Consider the following 20,463-nt stretch of genomic DNA (forward strand, 5'->3'; position numbering starts at 1 on the left):
TCAAGTATCTATAGCTCCTTATAAATAACCAAACTAAAGATGAAATCAACATATTCAAGCAAACATTTCTAGTGCAAATTTTACAAAAGCAATATATATTCGTAGGTAAATAGATTGTACAAATTATTTCTTCAAAAATGTATTTACAGCAAGAAGTCAAAAGATTTTACATATATAGTTCATCTATAGATATTTCTTTGATAAAGATCTCTATAGTAATCTGAAATTAACTCTTTGACCATAATGCATTTGTAAACAAAACCGTCAATTTGTGAAACCAAATTTTGATAAAAAAAACCCATTCTGGATGTGAATGGGTACCTGCTTTTGCTTTAGCAAAACATACAGTTTTCTTGGCACACTGAATTTGACTGCGGATAACTCCGTTTACCTGATCAGGATATGGAGCTCACGGCGGGTGTGACCGGTCAACAGGGGATGCTTACTCCTCCTAGGCAACTGATCCCACCTCTGGTGTGTCCAGGGGTCCGTGTTTGCCCAACTATCTATTTTGTATTGTTGTAGGAGTTGAGATTGATCACTGTTCGTTATCTTCACCTTGCACAGTAATGTGGCATTGACAGCAAACGACACAAGAAATAGAATATTAAGAAACAACATGTAGATTTTTTTTTTATAGAATTCTCATGAAGTATGATAATTGTTTTACAAATAGATTTGTATAGTCATTTGTATACCTGATCAGGATATAGGGCTCACGGCAGGTGTGACCGGTCGACAGGGGATGCTTACTCCTCCTAGGCACATGACCCCACCTCTGGTGTGTCCAGGTGTCCATGTTTGCCCAATTATCTCTTTTGTATTGCTTATAGGAGTTATGAGGTTGATTACTGTTCGTTATCTTCATTTTTCATATAGCCTACATACAAAGCTGACTTTCATTTCTGTATCAGGATATACTGCCATTGACATATTACCCTCCTTGTTTTCTATGTCCATAATTCGCTGCTAATAGTTTAATGATGCAGAAAATTCTTCGATGTTTTGGACATCAAAGTTTACCTCAGTAATACAAAATTCAGGAATAGCAGTGGTTTGTTTTTCGCCTGAACCTTTTTCATTGCTGTCATTCTCCGATTCTGAGTCTCCTTCGATATCGACAACATCAAAATTAACCTCTGTGATGCAAAACTTACCGATAACACTGGCTTGTTTTTCGCGTAAATTATCATTCTTGTTGTCTTTGTCTGACATTGGATGTAAGTAGTTAGATTAGTCCAACTCTTCTTCGCTATTCCCTATATCAAAATTCACCTCTGCAATACAAAATCCATCTGTAGTTATCGTTAGTTTCTCATCTGCATTGCTATCTAAATCTGAAATTGGAACCAAATCGTTAGCTGTTTCTTTTGTGGTTTTAGATGTTCTGTCATCCATTAATATCTCAGTCTCAGAATTAGGTGTTTCTGTCATCCATCAATATCTCAGTCTCAGAATTAGGTGTTTCTGTCATCCATTAATATCTCAGTCTCAGAATTAGGTGTTTCTGTCATCCATTAATATCTCAGTCTCAGAATTAGGTGTTTCTGTCATCCATTAATATCTCAGTCTCAGAATTAGGTGTTTCTGTCATCCATTAATATCTCAGTCTCAGAATTGGGTGTTTCTGTCATCCAACAATATCTCAGTCTCAGAATTAAGTATTTCTGGTTCAGTATTTTCGGCATTGATGAAATTGTTGTATTGCTTGTGGGAGTTATGAGATTGATCACTGTTCGTTATCTTCACCTTGCATAGGTTACATGAGGAATATGTTTTGGTTCCAGCTGACAAAGCTTGTAACAACATTCTCTTTTTTGTAACGCCCATTACTACAACTGTATTTCAAACGAACTTGGCATTAATTTCACTTTTTGGTAATCGTCCTTATACTCCAACTGCCCTTTCAAAAGATGCAATTCTTCAAAACCAAGCTTCAGTTTTAGAAACATTTAATATCCTGAATCAGTTTGTGAAACATCTCTGTGGCAAGAATGTATCAAGCAGGTTTGAAAACAGTTACATCAACAAGGTGAACAATGAAAGTAGCTATTTTCAACTTTTCACAGAAATCAATTTAATCTTTCCTTTTTTATTAATCTATGCTACTTCTGAATGAAGCTTTCAAAGACCATGCATAGAAAAATGTCCATGGTACATTTCTCGATATCAGCGGTTCCTCCTATAGCATGTACATTTCATTAGCCTATATATTTGACAGCTTTTGGAAACAGTTATATCAACAAGGTAGACAATGAAAGTAGTTCAAGGAATTGTGGGACGACATGGGATCCGCCACTTGATTCTCTTTCTCTCTCTGCTTCCATCTTCTCTCGCAATATCTCGGTCACATGACTCAAGCTTTGAATAAAAAGTGAGAGTATCGACATTTTTCCATCGCAGGGCATACGATTTCATTAATTCTGCCATGTCACCCTGCATACAAGGATGCCGCTTGAATTCCTTGACCGCTTCCTTGCATTCCTCCAGACAATGCGACAAAGGACATCGGGAATCAACCTGTTGGTATAGCTCCGTCATATTGGGATTAGAAGGATTGCTGAATTCAGTGTAATTACAACTGTTGATTGTATGCCCGCTCTTCAATTGTGTCTCGGATATATTTTTCCAGGTGGTGCAAAATGGGATTCTCAATTCCGTGATCGGATAAATGGTGAGAAGACCGAAGCACATCTCATCGGACATTGCCTTGCCTTGGAAAGTAGTTACAGACTTCGATGTAGATTGGAACACACATTTCGTTCTGATTTCATCGCCCGGTAACACCTGTCTACCAGTATTGTATCTGTGGGTGTAGATAAAATAAAATTGCAAATCATGTGTACATGTATTTTCTGATCAACCAAAGCCATTTATTAAATAAGCAAGATATTCCTCATTTGCAAGCTAGGTTCCACTCAAATCACATTCTTGATGCAGGGATTTAAGACTAGTTTGCAACAATGATAGTGTCTCAACACTAAAAATGTGGTGCCGTGAGACAAGCATTTATCTTGTGTCAAATGTAAACATTTGACTGGTTTGTGTTACGTCACAGACCCTTCTATATAAAATAATACGGTGTAGGTGACTACCCTGCATTATCCTTGCATGACGTCACAACTGTATATCATTGTGCAGAAAAAAGGAATCCAGATTTACATTAAAACATCTTATTATCATTCTTCTTACTCCATAATTCTTGGTCGATCATAGCTGTAGTCGGGGTCATCTGTCAATGTATGAACTTTGACCCCATTTCTGTATTGACTGATGTATTCTTCTCGACCTGTAATATGAACTCACATTTTTCTTAACACATAATTGTTTCCTTAAACATATTGTCGAATTGTTATATAATTATGTGTAATATCTTTTTAAATACATCTTTATTCTTATGTACATGTGTCTGTGATGTGTTTTTTATTTCATTTTTAAGAGGGTACACTCCCTTAGCTTACATCTGTCCAATTTTCAAATTCATGTGCTCCACATGAGATTTGCTCGATCGCGGTAGGTCTAAATTTGTAGTACTTCATTTACAGATGTTGACTTCTCAATATGAGTGATTTCAAAAGATCATCAACGGGGTGTAATTAATCAATCGATAAATACGATACTTAAGCTACCTGCGAAGTATAATATTCATGGAGCCCAGATTCAGCTTTTTTTTTTTTTTTTGGTTTTCTGTTTATTGTACAAAACTTCCAAGAGTTTCGCACCTGAGCTTTTGGGTAATGTCCATTTTTTGTGAAGTGTAATTTTGATTTCTGAATTAAAGGATAATTAGGAAATTAAAAAGAAAAAAGTGGCGTCGCAATGGTTGTTATTGAGCTACAGTGTTCTAAACATTACCTTTTTGCACTTAAAATTAACTCAATATGTTTGGTTTGCCTGTTGGTGTTTGTACAACATAAGGAACACAAACCAACATACCACATACCAAAGGCCTATGTCAAAAGACAAAAAAGTTATGTGCGGACAAAAATGACCCAAAATTCTATCATTAGATTTCTACATAAAAGGTCAAAGTCTAAGGTAATCAAAATGGTACTCGACACACTGTTCTTTCATGGTATACCCACATACCAAAGGCCTATGTCAAAAGACAAAAACGTTATGATCCGAAGAAGCGGAAGAAGAAGCGAAAAAAGAATCCACTCCAAAACAATATGTCCCCCTTTTGGGAAGGTGAGACAAAATAAGATCTTTGCGAGACGCAGCATACCCCACTCCCAATGCGTGTCTACAGCGTTTTTTCTTTGAAGTCGCCGAAAGTATATGGAATGTCAGGATCGGCTGTGGTAACAATGTATATTGGTTATGTGTAAATATATAGAATACAGAGTATTTTTACCAAATCGGTTGTTATTTTACATCGGCAAATTTGGGTGTCCTATATTTAGAGTTCTGCACCTTTTCGGAGTTAATCAACGTGATTACCCCTGCATAATATCCACAATTTATTGTATTTTCTGCTATTTGAAGACGTGTGGTTACAAGAGTAAACATGTTTCTATACTTTCTGTTAAGGCAGCTTCACGTATATATTACATGATTAGCATACATACATTTTCATAGACTTTTTAAATAAACAGTCGTTGTCAATTCCCCTTTCAATAACTGCAGTTTCATTTCTAAAAATAAATTGCATTTTTCGGTTATGTGTCGAACTAAGATGGCGAGAGTTGCTGAGTGAATGTTTTGAGGCGCACGTGATTTGTTTTTATTACTGTGTAATTGAATATATAAACTACGTAAGACCGGTGATTTTGTCTTTTAGAATTAAATCATAAGAAATGATTTTCAATTTTTGGATAAATTTTGCTACTTTATTCCGGCTGAAGAACTCTTTAAGGTAATACCACCCCTCTAGAATTATAGGTTCGATCTTATATCTGATTGTTGATTCTTCAGATAATATATCGTAGCCATAAAATGATAAAATAAGTATGTTGTTGTATCAATAACCTTTTTATCAATTAGCACACATATACTTGTTATCAGCGTCACAAATTGCAATTTTTTTTTTACAGCATTATCAATATTTCTCCAAAATTCGTTAAAACGATGTAATAGTATTCATAACAATTTCATGAAACTGTTTCTTTAAAACACAATTCTTTTGTGAAAAATAAAGGAAATCTATCGCACAGTGGACTTGATAAATAAATTAATGAAAACATGGTTATTGCACTTGGTTCATTGTTTTGAAACGTATAATGTATTATCCATATATATAACTTAGACTTTTGAAATAATTTATGGTTAACAATATTATTTACAATAACTATTGGAAAAAAAAATTCTGTTCCAATCATGCATAAATCTTATAAAATCATTGGCTTCGAAATCTTATGACGTAATAGGAGGATGGAACTACGTTAAACAAACTCTGCATCAAGGAAAAGTATGTTTTGTGTCCAACAGAATGATGATAGGGATCGAGGCCACGGCGCAGGGGTCGCTTCTACAAGAAGCATGCGTGAAAGCCGTTTTTCATCTTTCTTTCTTTTTTTCTTGTGTTTGCTTTTAGGATGTAATTGTTTTCACCTTTCTTCCTCCCCTTTCTTTGGTTATCTTATTGTGAGTTTTCTCTTTGTTTTGACAGATGGATTGTGTTTATGCCTATTACACGTAACCTATACCGGCCCAATTTTGAAGAGTGAATCCGGAAAAATGTTTTCATGAAAACCATCTGCTTGTCGCGTATTTAAAGATCTACATAATTGGACAGAAGAAGAGCAGACCTTTGTAGATTTCCCAACCTAAAGAATACCACTTTCTATTTCCGAACAATGCCACATGTTATGATATCCTCCCCTGAGGCCAGGCGCAGGAGTTTTTGCTCATTCAGCATATTTACACTATGAATGATAGACACTGGTTTGTGTATCAGTTTATCTTATATATATATATATATATATATATATATATATATAATATATATATATATATATATATATATATATATATATATATATATATATACCTAAATTATGCATATGGTTTAAGGCTCGTGTGACGTAAACAGGACCAGAAAGGGCCAGTTTGGTGTCCTGTGCACTGCACACGGAGATAACTTCCACGTGATCTTTTCCTGGCGGGATCTCTAGGTACATCTGTCCTACCATCATGATGGCGGCGTCGTTAGGGCGTCTGTTGGGAGTATAGAACAGCGTCATTCCAGAACTGTCTACGTAATCAGAACGTCGCTCGTAATTGTTCCAGTGAATCTTAACAACAAAGATTGATATTTGATAGTTACTAACATTGTGGTAGCAATGGAAATGTAATCTACATTTCACTCTAAAATCTGACAGTCTTATTCACTCAAGGTTATAAAACTTCTATTTATGTATGATCCCTATACTGTTTCCAGATTTTGTTCCGTGATGATCCGGGTTAGAATAGGTCCCCAGTATCCCTTGCTTGTCGTAAGAGGCAACTAAATGGGGCTGTCCTTCGGAGGAGACCGCAAAAACCGAGGTCCGTGTCACAGCAGGTATGGCACGATAAAGATTATTCCCTGTTCAATGGTCATATTCGTCAAACATAGGCCTAAATCAGCTTTCGGTGAAGTGACGTCATCAGTGTTATTGATGAAGTGACGCAACTTTTGACTATAAATATGGAAGTGGACAATTTTATGGTGCCAACGCCAGCCTTGGCACGGAACCTCGGCTTTTAAAGACACTTGTGTCGCTGGACGTTTGACGAAGGAACAATTACCACCTATCTTAAACGTCTTGGAATTCACTTGACGTCGAAATCAGAACCTTCCGGTTGGAAACAGAGCTTCCTAAGTACTACGGTCAGTTAACTAGCTATGCTGATTCGTATAAGAGGTAACTACTGGATCGTGCATTCGTAAAGAAAACTCTGGATTATTCACCTGCATCATGGCGTGTCTAAACCCTTGCTGGCCAATCCTGAATTCAACGTCTTTATGCACACATTCTCCTTCATACCCTACAGCCCACGTGGCGATGATAGTCAGACATTTTGCGGATACCATACCGCAACGACTAGGATGCGTTTCAGCTTGGGTGACTAAAAATGAAATAATTCATAAGGCATACTTACATATTACATCTGATAAAAGACAATTTCTTCTTACTATATACTTCCATTTTTAGGTCTTTAGGAGTAGGCTATGGGCGGTTCAGCAACACTAACTTTTAGTTTCTCGTGAAATTAAAAGAAATTGCTCTATGTACCTAATTAAAATAAAGGGTCAGGGCGGATGTGGCAGGTCAACAGTGAATGTTTACTCTTCCTAGGCACCCGATCCCGCCTCTCGTGTGTCCAGACACGGGTTTGTATTTACCCTACTCTTAGTAGATGATTTGTGAGATTGATCACTGTTTGTTATCTTCACTTGTCACATGATTGTGCGCAAAATGGAAGGAGATAATTTTTGTGAGGCTTTAGTTTTGTACGTCTCTTAATATTCTTTCACCATAATGAAACCTCGCACCTGAAGCTCTATATATACTAGAACTATACATGACGCTGAAGCAGTAAACTTGTTTTATCATGTTAACACCAACCTCGACATGGAAACTCCGATTCGTCCAAGAATTACAGATTGTCAATTATGATCTCCCAATACACCGTAGATCACTTATTATTCGCGAGAGATTTAATTCCACGTTAATTCGCGAGACTTGACATTCGCAAACCTCCTTGGCCGAGTAGTTTGAGCATCGCGCTCAAAATCACACGGCCTCTCACCTCTGTCGACGCGGGTTCGAATCCAGCTCGCAAGGTAAGTGAGAAAGTTTCCCAGTTTACTTTCGAAAGGTCGGTGGTCTCTTCCCAGGTACTTGTATCTGGGATCTCTCTTCCACCAATAAAAACTTGGGCGCCACCAGATAACTGAACAATTGTTGAGTGTGGCGGAAAAACAGCAAAGGAAAACAAACAAATCAAATTTTTCGCGTTTATTTCAACTTTACGCATTACCAACTGTCGGAAAGGTATTTTGCAGTATACTAATATGTACGGAACATACAAATTTACCAGAAAACGTATAAAATCTCTTTATTGCCTCTTTTACGTTTTCTTGACGGTACTTTGTTAATCACCTGATGAAGGGGAGAAATTGGAACTTTTTCACTCTGGAGCAAAAAAGCTACAGTATATGCAAAGTCTGTGCTGTCATTTTTGAAACTACACTTTAAAAAGTGACAAACATTTTACAGGTAAATTTTTTAAATAACGTAGGAACTACTCAAACATGGGGATAATCACCACTAGCAAACTTGGTCAACATATTACGAAAACCGAAAACGGTACAGTGATGTATGTCGCACACATGTACTAAAATATTACGATCAGAAGCTCAGGAGTGGATTATTCACGAAATATAAGTGATTTTAAATTGTATTCTCGCTAATCATTGTATTCGCGAATAAAGACAGGACCTCACAAACGTGAAATAAAATACTCGCGAAAAACAAGTGATCTACAGCATTTACCATCAAGTGAAAAATATTAATACAACTAGAAATTTCTTACTGTCCCGTTAATAATGGACCTGAAAAATTCGACATTTACGGAGATCTTTGCAAGCACCGCATTAAAACGTTAATTACAAGCAAGTCCTTAATTTGTTAATAGGATCCCTGGTCGTTATAGACAAAATGCAAATTATAATAACATGGTGGGAGGGGCGGGACTTACATGGAAAACATCTTTTTTAAAAGTACGCAGTAATTAAAGGACGTATTCCTTATTGTTAAACTTTTAATTTTTGTTTTAGCAAATGATTTTAAACATGTTTTAAATGGAATAGTTTGCGTAGTTTTCGAGTTTGAAAGTTACAACATTCATATCTCGCGATATGCATATTTCTGCGCCATTATGTGTGACGTCATATGCGACCTAGAGCGAGAAGAGAATGTAAGCAGCTGCTAATCATTATATACATGGATAAGATTTAATCTACAAACAAGCAAATCATCACCTTAACGGCTATAAATAGCATTACCTTGTGTGTTTTGTGTCACTTTCGGGTGTACTACCATTTAAAAAGGATTTGGACTGAGTTTTTCTCTCTCTTAATATCCCGAATTGCCTTGCTAACGATGTGTACATGACACTTTAAATGATGATACTGATATTAATTGTATTGAAATAAAGTATCGTAATTTCTATTTTAAATTTGATTTTTTTTTTCGTCGCAATTCAACCGTGATAGTCGGTCTAGTTGTCATTGATGAAAGTGAAAAGAACTAATAGTGATCAATCGCGTAATTCCAATAAAGATTGCAAAATGAAGAAGTGGGTGAATACGGACCCCTGGACACACCAGAGGTGGAATAAGATGCACATGAGGGGTAAGCATCCTCTGTTGACCGGTCACACCGCCGAGAGCTCTAAATAAGAATACTATCAAAAGTGTTCCTTTAATGAGAGATAAAAGACAAGCTTTCTCGTGTCTCACCTGATTCACCACATCCATACAGAAGAATGTGGTACGTGACGTATACATTGTCAATGTATGGCTGAGTGGCAATCATGTGATAGTCGCCATCTTGAGGAAGTTCAAAGATCATACAGAAATAGTTAGTTTCCTGATTGGGCACGGCAGTTTCAGGATACCGCAGAGTAACGTTCTTTACATCTGTATAAAGACCACATATATTCTTACGTTCATAAGATTATAATTCAACAGGTTATAGAGTTATATTTACTTCCGGTGGACGATCAATACAAATATTGGAGATATATTCATTTCCGGTACATAATCTACACAAGTTATCGTTGTAGTACTGACCTGGTGCATTAATGCTGTCACATTGGAATTTCTCCATTTCACACTGTACCCAGGCGTTCTTTGACCTACAGAGGGCGCTATCGTATGGTTCGCATACACCTCAAATTAAAACGATTTGCATCTATTAGACAAGTAAACATGGTGTATATTATAGGATTAAACATTCTTTTTGAAGAATTTATCGATGTGTAAACTCCAGACATTTTACTCACAAACTGAATAAAAGTGCGAAGCACTTATTATGTTAAGTGTGTGAGTAAAATTTCCGGAGTTTATACATCGATAAATTCTTCAAAAAGAATGTTTGATTCTTATAATTCCAATTCATCCACTTCATTAACAATTGCAAAAATTTGAATAGTTTCCCCGCACTATGTTATTTGTTTTCAGGCGTGTATGAATACATCGCGTTTTCGGATTTATTGATGTATAAACTCTTGTTCAGCTTTATTTTTGTCCAATCAAAACAATTGTAATAAATAACATTGGAATTATTGACTGTAAAATTCATGCTTTCCCAACACACATAAATGTTAAATACATTGTATGTATGAAAGTAAATCATTTGCCGATAAGGTTGTTGATAATGTTATGTGTTTGCTTTATTTCACTCGGAGAATATTTCACTCATAATGAGACGTCACCACCAGCTGTGGGTAGAATACCCCCCCCCCCCCCCCCCCCAATTTAGACCTTTGCTTAACGCTCAGGGTCGTTCTGATGTTGAGATCTTTCAGAACACAAAACCTCTATTCTTTGGTCATGTCCGCAAGCCGCCACTCTCACTTTTAAAGGAAAAGCTTTGGGCGAAAGGGTGGGGGGGGGGGGAGAATTCCTATCCATTTTTGACATTATGGGATGTGGTGGACTGGAACCCCGACCCATATTTAACGACATGGGATGCGGTCGGCTCGAACTTGCGACCTCCTGCCTAGGAATGTAAAACTTATACGGTACTGATTTTGATGCACCAGATGCGCATTTCAACAAATAATATCTCGTCAGTGATGCTCAACCAAAATGTTTCAAATCCGAAATAACAATGAAGTTTTAGAGCTATTTTAGTGAAAAACAGAGTGCCTAAAAGTAGAGTCAAATTCGTCTAAAGATAAGAGCTATGCGTGAGGGAGATAATCCTAAATTTTGAAATGAATTTCTAAATTTTATAACAGCAATTAAATATACATCCGTATTTTCAAGCTAGTAACGAAGTGCTTAGCTACTGGGCTGTAGAGACCCTCGGGGACTAACAGTCCACCAGCAGATGCCTCGACCCAGGGGTCATAATGTAAAACTTATACGGTACCAATTTTGAGGCACCAGATGCGCATTTCGACAAATAATGTTGGGAATCTAACACTTTAACTACTGATGTTGTTAGCCGTGACGTTATATGACAAACATACCAGATGAGTGAACAAGTTGGATTGTTACTTAATACGCTCTTTGTGTAGGTAGGGTAGGTATAACACCCATTATTTTGTACATATGGTATATGATGGCATCCGTTTAGACCATTTGTACTATGTTTGAAGATATTATTTTCCATTAATTTCCATCTGGACTTTTGTTATGTGAAAGAAGTATGTTTATAATACCAGGATGAGAGAAAGCTTTTTTATCCGGAATAGCATTTTCTCTCCACACACAATCCGGATCCCCCAGTTCTTCTCCATTAGTTTTAGTGTCACCATCTGAATCCTTCATACATAACTCACGAGTCCAGATCTACAAAAGGTTTTGAATGGCTGTAATAAGCACATTATAATCTTGATATACAATGCTTAAAGGTTGCTAAATGCACCGCATGTTTTTTAATGTGCGATTATCAATGCTCACCTTAAAATAAAAACAAAGAAATATATCATTGTTCCTTTGTTTTTGGGTATTGTCTTATATTCATATAGAGACACGATCAATTTAGACCACAAATGCATGGCGGCCTGGTCCGTAGCAGTAAAGGTTTATTACTGTGCCAAGGCCTAACCCCCCTCCCCCCGCGGAACCTTTAGTTGCCACACGGGACTTCCATCTCTCATGCAGGACTTCGATCGTTGACCGGCACTACGGATTAGAATACTTCCTCAATGCCCCTTTCGTATAAAAGTAGGCGACTAAATTGGACGGTCCTTTGGATTAGACCGCTAAAATTATCGTCCGATGTCACAGCAGGTGTGACACGATATAGACCCTCCCCTGCACGATAAAGACCCTCCCCTGCACGATAAAGACCCCTCCCCCTCCTCAAAGGTCGTAAGCGCTGAGAATGGGACTAAATTTTGCGGCCCATCACCGGCAATGATGACATCTCCATATGAGTGAAAAATTATTGAGTTGAGAGGAATGTTAAACAATATACAATCAACATACTCGGCTCATGGCGAATGAACCGTCTTAGTGTGACTCGGTGGCAGGGTCCAACCCGGTCCGTCCAGTAGCGAACGTCTTAGCCTCCAGTGACGTAATGTTGACTAAACAGGTTGATAAAATACGGTTGATAAAAGAAAAAAGCTTCAGAAAAGATTACGGTCAAAGTATAGTATACGTTTAAGTAGTTCCGGCCTTTAGAAAAAACAATGCTCACTATTAAAGAAATTCATACACCAAACTGTAGATTCATACATGTACCACAATTACTTAATTATGCCGATTCCATGACGTTTTTCAATTCTAAGTGTTAATCACAGAGTTATATAACCAAGTAGCATCACTTCGAACGGCATAACTTGTTTCAACTCTATAGTGCTTATATATACTTGGGGTCCACAGGTCGACAGGTTTATACGTTCAAGGGTCTACAGGTCGTCAGGTCTACGGGTTGACAGCTTAAAGGTCATATGAAACTATTTCTAACAGTGGTATTTTACTTTAAAAACATAAAGATGGGTATGAATGAAGGTCAAATAGCGTTTAATTAAAAATTATTGTCTTTGGATTGATGAGAAATAAAGCTGTAAACTTGTACATAGAATGAATTTGTTACCCGCTTATCGTTCTTGATTATGGGTGTTCATGACGTCACAACGACCCATCGATGTAAATCACGCAATGAAAATAGTGTAGGCCTACCGTTTTGTTCAACGAAAAATATCTCACTGCATTTAATGGATATGGACTAATTTCTGTTTTCTGACGAACTGCCCCATTTTGTGCTTAAGCCATATCAGTTTAAACCAGTCAGGAATGATGCACGACAAGCGAATAACATTCTTCAACAGAGGATGATATTGAAGAAGTCAACACTGCACAGGCACCTGCTGAAGTATGGCCACTACTACCCCCTCCTTTTCTGACTTTTTTTCGGGGATAATTTCTCCTCCAAAATATGGATTCCTTGTCTATCCCATGCAAATTTCGATTTATGTAATCCTTTCCCACTTTTTGTAAGCTTTAGAGACTGGCTTTCTACCAGTAATAATAAAGCCGGTAGAAGGGCAATCTCTAAATCTTACAAAAAGTGGGAAAGTCAAACGATTACATAAATCGAAATTTCCATGGGATAAACAAGGAATCCACATATTTTGGAGAAATTATCGCCGCAAAAAAAATCAGGATGGGAGGGGGGGGGAGTACTGTCCATACATCAGATGCCTGTGGATTTCAAGACTCCATGCCATCAGATACTGAAGGTTAACTATCATTTTAAAAAGATTAGAAGTCGTATGAATTTGTGTACATTTTATTTATGAGTTATCGTAATAAAAATAGTCTAAAATCTGTAATGGTAAACCGGACATTTTCTTTTTTATACGATTGATTGAATATTGTTTTACACCCCTCTCGAGAATATTTCACTCATATGGAGACGTCACCATGGCCTGTGAAGGACTGCAAAAGACCTATGCTCGGCGCTTGCAGGGAGGAATCTTTATCGTGCCACACCTGCTGTGACATGGGACGTCGGTTTTTGCGGTCTCATCCAAAGGACCACCTCTTTCGATAAGCAAGGCGTACTGAGTACCTATTCTAACCCGGATACCCACGGGATACGAATAACCACAGCTTAAATGTTCTTGTAGGTGTAGAGTACCCTAAATTCGGCAAATGTATCATGGATGTCATCTGTGATACTGACGCACGGTTCTTCATAATCAGATAACTAGTGTTTCCTCGTGTATCCCACTTTAAGTAAAAAATTCACAAATCGTTGTTTTTAATGGGGAGGGGGGGTGCTTATATTTTTTTTTATTGTAAGTTATACATAAATATTGCTTGTGTTAATTCTATAGCAGGTATTTACTTTCTTTCTTTACATCCCCGCTGTTCAAATACTTTAATGAATTTTTTTTAATTAAATTTTTAATAAGCATGCTTAGTTATCTGTACTGATATTTATAGTATATGGAATATAAATTATAATTTCTGAATGATATACTTCATGATTTTCATTTTGAATTTGAGAATGAAAGGCTTATTGATAATTTTAATTCAACTGAATTTTACCATTAATAACAAGAAAATAAAAATTACACACTTTTGGGATACTAATAGTAGCTATATAACATGAAACTATACGAATATTGTTGACTGATAGGTTTTGTAATGTAGGCTAGATAAGATATGAAAATAGAATATAATTTTGAGTAGATTTATTCAAAGTTCACGTTCATTGATAGAATGTGTTTTTGTGATTACAATGATAACCAACGGTTGTGTAATTTAGTAGGCCAATAGGGCCTACATCCAGTGTCTTCGCTTTAACTAGGCGGTTGATTTTAATTTATATTTTGATTTGTCTCGTCTTTGGATAGTAAAAAATGATCGGCACAGCGTCTGATTTTAAATTGATCTATCTGTGTCCACATTGTTTGGCTAGGATGTACTGAAGTGCAGTGTTCATGGTAACAAATTCATCGCGTGATCGCGTCGGAGATTTTGTACCCATATATTTTTTCTAATTCTAAATCTAGTATCCCTTGGGAAGAGGTACATATGCACCCTCTTCTACCCTCTAACACATGTACTACAATTAAATGCAGCACACTGTGGCATATCTCAAAGCCATGTAGTTAATACTTAGTTATGCCATGTTATAAGCCTAGTTGTTGACATCACAGTGGTTCTTTTTGACGTCATCAGCAAGGGAGATAAGCCACGATCATCAAAAATCATTTTCGTGATCGAGTACATTTGATCAGTTGTTGTGACGTTATAATGGATTGAATAAAAAAATTAAAAATGAATTATTGTTTAATAAACCTTGATTTATGAATTTCCATACATAACTCAATTTCTTCAGGATATCGTTTCATATGACCTTTAATATATTTAAGAGTCTACGGGTCGACAGGTCGTCAGGCCCACATATTAATTTATGTAAGGGTCTACGGGTCGACATGTTAATATTTAAGGGTCTTCGGGTCGACATTTTGATATTTGTGAGGGGTTTATATATTTCTATGTAAATGTTTAATTTTAATAATAACACCTTGAAAACCTGTATACCATACAATCTGTAAAACAGTAGACATGTTTACTAGTCGAAGTGTAGACCAGTCGACCTGTACACCTGTGGACCTGTATACAGGTCGACCTGCTCACCTGTCGACTGGTCGACCTGTTCACGTGTAGACCTGTCGACTAGTGGACGTGTCGACCCTGTATTACTGAACCGTTAGCCCAACTGTACCTTTGGGACTAGGAGATTTGTATAATTGTTGTCATGCTGTAGACATCATTTACTATAAAACTGAATTAGTAAAGCAGTTTTTATGAGTCGAATAACTTCTTTAACATATGGAAAAAATACACCAGAATTACAAATACACATACCTTATCGGATTTTTAATGAACCAAATTACTCCTTAAACATATTGTAAATATACACAGGGACTACAAATACGAAAACCATACTTGATCCATACCAATTCAAAGTTTCCTCTTTCAATTTTTTTTTTAATTTTATAAACATTTTCTTTTCCAATCTGATTAAAACCAGATCCTGAGATCCGCTCACTTAAATCGCTACACGGTCACCTTCCCATCTAAATATCCGATTTCTATCTTTCCTCAATGGTATCAGTAATTGCCATTTGGTACGAAAGAGATTCTTCATACCCAGTCGGAAAGATAGCCGTGCAATTCCTGTTCTTCAGGAGGGAATCTAATATTTCTTTTTGCTCCAGTTTTATTTCTTTCACTCCAAGATGTTTTAACATTGAATTCAACGTCACATCGTCAGCCATACTAAAAAACTACATATCTTTTAAATCGTACCCATCCCTATTCGTACATAAATAGGGATTAACAAAGTACCAGATTTAGTTGTAGTTTATATTGCAAATTTTGTTGTTTGTATAAAAGGAATAAATTAAGCATTATTACGAAAGTTTAAAAAATCCTTATGTGGGGACATACAATTTTACAGTGTAGGATAAACGTCATGAGAGAGATTACAGTAACTTGTTTACGAATTGACTGGGAACCGTCTCAATAGCCATCATTATCTGTATGGCGCGATTTGATTGGCTGATAGTTCTCATGAATATTCCAAGCGAAGGGTCATGCAGACGTGACCCCATATGGGGTTACGTCAGATACTAGTGTAGCGATCTAAGTGAGCGGATTTCAGGATCTGGTTTTAATCAGATTGTTTCTTTTCCATATTGAAATTTTCTGTATTCACAAAATATGTAGTAAGTATTCTTGATTTTTTACCCTCTTCGCGTCTTTTTGACCTGTATAGTAAATATTGTTTTCTTACGTGATTCTTTTTAACAGATTAACATTCTCTGTACAATATATATATATATATATATATATATATATATATATATATATATATATATATAATCCAAATAGAAAGAGTTGATATCACACAGTCAAAATAATTCAATAAAAAAGCAGGAAAATATACAGTTCCAAAATATATTTAAATCACTAGCGCTTTCTGGATTTTAACATCCATCCTCTGGTGAATATTCACTGTATATTTTCCTGCTTTTTTATTGAATTATATATAAATATATATATATATATATATATATATATAGTTTAACAAAATAGTTATAGAAATTTCAGATTTTAATTTCATCTGTCCAAAATGTGCAGGTCAATTCTACTTTCAAAAGTATGTAAACATGACCATCATAATGGTAACGTCACATCAACCATCACATTTTGGGGTCTCACATTAGTTAAAGCCCCAAACCACCCCACCCCCGAAAGAGAAACCTCACAGTCCTGTACGTAGATATACCTGAGGATACTGCACACTAAATGACGTCACAATGAAAACGTACATTGATCACAACCTTTAGGTCTACTAAAGTTGTATCGCGGGGAAAATGTCACAATATTTTGTTGCTGTTTACTACGGCACACGAGTACATGTAGTAAGCTATGTACGTGTAAAATCTTCTTGTCAACTGAATATATATCATTTATCTTTGGTATTGTAGAAGTATAAGCGGATAATAATTTTAATAATACTTCATGTCCTTGAAATCGTCCCTTATCTGTAGAGAATAATCTGAGGATATCCCGTGTAAACAGTGCTAAAATTCAGTTTCATCTGCTATAGGTAGTATCACATAATTATATATATATATATATATATATATATATATATATATATATTCTAAATATTGTAACGTGTAGTGGTCACCCAGTCAAGTCTTGAACACGCTTGCCGTTGCTTTGCTTGCGTGATCAAGAGCGAGACTCTACCACATCACTAGAAAAGCTAGATCACTCGCGAGGCAGTACAAGTTCCCTCTTATACTGACCGCTACAATATATTTATATTTTGAAAACTTATAACATATATTGATGGTATGATATCTTAAGGAACGTGGGCTGATGAATGTCGACATATTGCTAAATTATAGTGTGTTTTAGTTTAAGTATACACTTTTCATTTGAATGATTTCTATATCTGTCTGCCTATAGCATTACATATTCAGCTGGTAACTCAAATACACCTGGACTGGTTTTTTTTTACTGGTAAATAAGGTAGCTTGATGTTTTCCAAAAACTAGTGTCACGTGATGACAAGCTGACGTCACGAGAAATCACCAAGCTGGAAATTTTTGTTTATTCGACCGCAGTCAGTAGAAGGGTAGCATTGTTTCGGTGTGTAACCTTGACACTTATTATCATACTTGTCATTTTGAGGTATAATTTCACACCAACGTTATAGTACATTTCACTATGAAAGCCCTGAACCTAGTCGCGGCCACTGTAGTTTCTAGTTACCAAAATGACAAAGGGTGTTATATAAGCATTTCTTTACTCAATAGTTTAGGTACATGTAGCTTCAGATCGAATGTACAATCATTCTATATTCCTTCCATCTCAAAGGTGCATCTTGATAAGAATTGCTTCTATTCTGATACAGAAGATACATTCATAATCAATCCCCTTGTGACCGAGAAGCTTGCAATACAATTATGAATTCATGTTATGAATATGATTGTAATCTGAAAATTCACTTATAATTAATTAGCTCAAAAAGGTATCACTTGGTTTTGTAGTTTCGCCAAAATATTTGAAGAGTCTTATACATGAACTTTCATTGCAAACGTTAAGAGGCCCACATCACAAGCACTGCTTACTGTCTAAAAATATTCCCCAGAACAACCCTGTAGGGATCTGTGTTAAATTGCATGTAGGTCCTCGGTACCCCTTGCTTGTCGTAAGAGGTGACTAAATTGGGCGGTCCTTCGGATGAGACCGCAAAAATCAATTACACGTCCCATCCAATGTATGTATATTTTCAAATGGTATGTATAACGTGCACGTTAAATATATATTTGACAGATCCCTTTAATACTTTCTATACATGTACTACTTCAATAAAGAATAATGTTTTTGAGAAAATTCAGATTTAAGTAAATTCAACGTATTCTGTTAGTAAATCAGAACATAACCTTTCCTGTGGCGTCAAAATCCTCGCCAAAAAGATTCCTTGATCCGCCTCCGAGATCATTTCTGTGTCCTACTCCTTGCCAAATAAAATTCGGTTTACAGGGGTGCGGAACGGAATCGCCATTGGGAATTTTCTTTAGGAAAAACTTGAAACCCAAGGAACTCGTAAACAGCAAACACCAACAGAAAAATACTCTAAAATATGATGAAAAGGTATATCGAAGAAATATTGATTTAGTATAAAACCTTACTAATCAAAATGGGTTATTTGTTTAAACTACTTGTTCGTTATCTTCACCTTGCAAACGCTTTTAAAATAATATTTGAGAAAACAATAATACAATTTGAAAATAATAAGCCGCAAATTATAAACAACTTACTCGTGAGCCATTTTGAAGTAAACATGGCATAAAGGTTTTAAACCGACTTGTCTGTTGTTTGTGCACCTTTAATGTAATACACACTTTTTCAGTGATACAGCTGGGGTTACGTAAAAACTGTGTCTCATAGTTTTCATGTATTCATAAGTCACATGCTTTTTAATATCAGGTTATTTCATTGATATTTAAACTTTCAGAATAATTTTCTGATGAAATGATATTTAGAATTCTTATCTTGTTTGTATGCAGTCTAATATTGAAGATTCTGTTGTTATTGATGAGGATTATTGTAATGATATTGTCTTCAGGTTCTTATTACTTTTATGTCATTCTATTACTGACAATTTTTCCCAATTGGACTAGGGGGGGGGGGGATAAGTTCTTCTTTTCATTCAAATTTGGAGGTTTGTTATCAATTTATTTATTGTATACTTGAGAGTTATAAAAATCTTTACCACCACCAAACCAACAACACGGGGTATGTCTGTCTACATGTAAACGTGATTTTTATAAATATGTTCTGAGAGTAGCACGTAGCTTTTTCTGAAAATCTGTGTACTATTCACTATATAAAGATGTGTACCTGTTATATAATTGTGAATGGACATTTAGTCTTCCTGAAAAGACAAGAAAACCAGCTGACTCTCTACAGGTATACTTTTATACGCCCGTCGATTGATTGAATATTGTTTAACGTCCCTCTCGAGATTATTTCACTCATTTGGAGAGGTATATACGCCCGTCGAAGATAGGGCGTATTACGGTATGGCGCTGTCTGTCCGTACCTTGACAGGGTACAGACAGAACTATAAGCTCCAGGATTTTACAACTTGGTACATTTGATCACCATGATGAGAGGAGGATGTCTATAATAATTGTTTTCAAGATCAAAGGTCAAGGTCGCAGTATCACTTAGAAGGAAATCTTGTGGATAGGATACAAACCGAACCATAAGCTCCAGGATATTACAACTTGATACATTTGATTACCATGATGAGAGTAAGATTCCTCTCATATTTCAACGTCAAAGGTCAATGTCATAGTATCACATAGTAGGAAAACCTTGTAGCATTCAAAGTCAGTTAATTGTATTTGGGGGTTCAATTAAACATCAAGGTATGGCTGGTTAGTAAATAGAGATATTGTGATGTATTGACCACATTTACTGTACAAAACTGAAGGATTTCCAAGCCTAATTTGACAAAAACCGGATGCCATAAACAAGGGTGATCGTATTACGGTATTAGAAAATAATCTAGAAGTCCAAAGAAAGAAGGCAAAATAATGTTTTCTAGAAGAATAAAGGGATAAACAATACATTTTTACTCATAATGTTCTCCACAATTACCAAAAATAAGTTTTACAAAAAAAATTACGAGTGTCCAATTTCATACAGTGGATTACGTTACGATTTCTTAAAGTTATAAGGAA

General features: G+C 36.0%; 1 pseudogene; it reads right to left on the reverse strand.

Moving 5' to 3' along the window:
* Positions 1–2,102: 2,102 nt before the first annotated feature.
* Positions 2,103–19,043, reverse strand: LOC125663195 (tyramine beta-hydroxylase-like; annotated as a pseudogene).
* Positions 19,044–20,463: the final 1,420 nt, after the last annotated feature.

Source organism: Ostrea edulis, chromosome 8, assembly GCF_947568905.1.
Source record: "Ostrea edulis chromosome 8, xbOstEdul1.1, whole genome shotgun sequence".
NCBI lineage: Eukaryota > Metazoa > Mollusca > Bivalvia > Ostreida > Ostreidae > Ostrea > Ostrea edulis.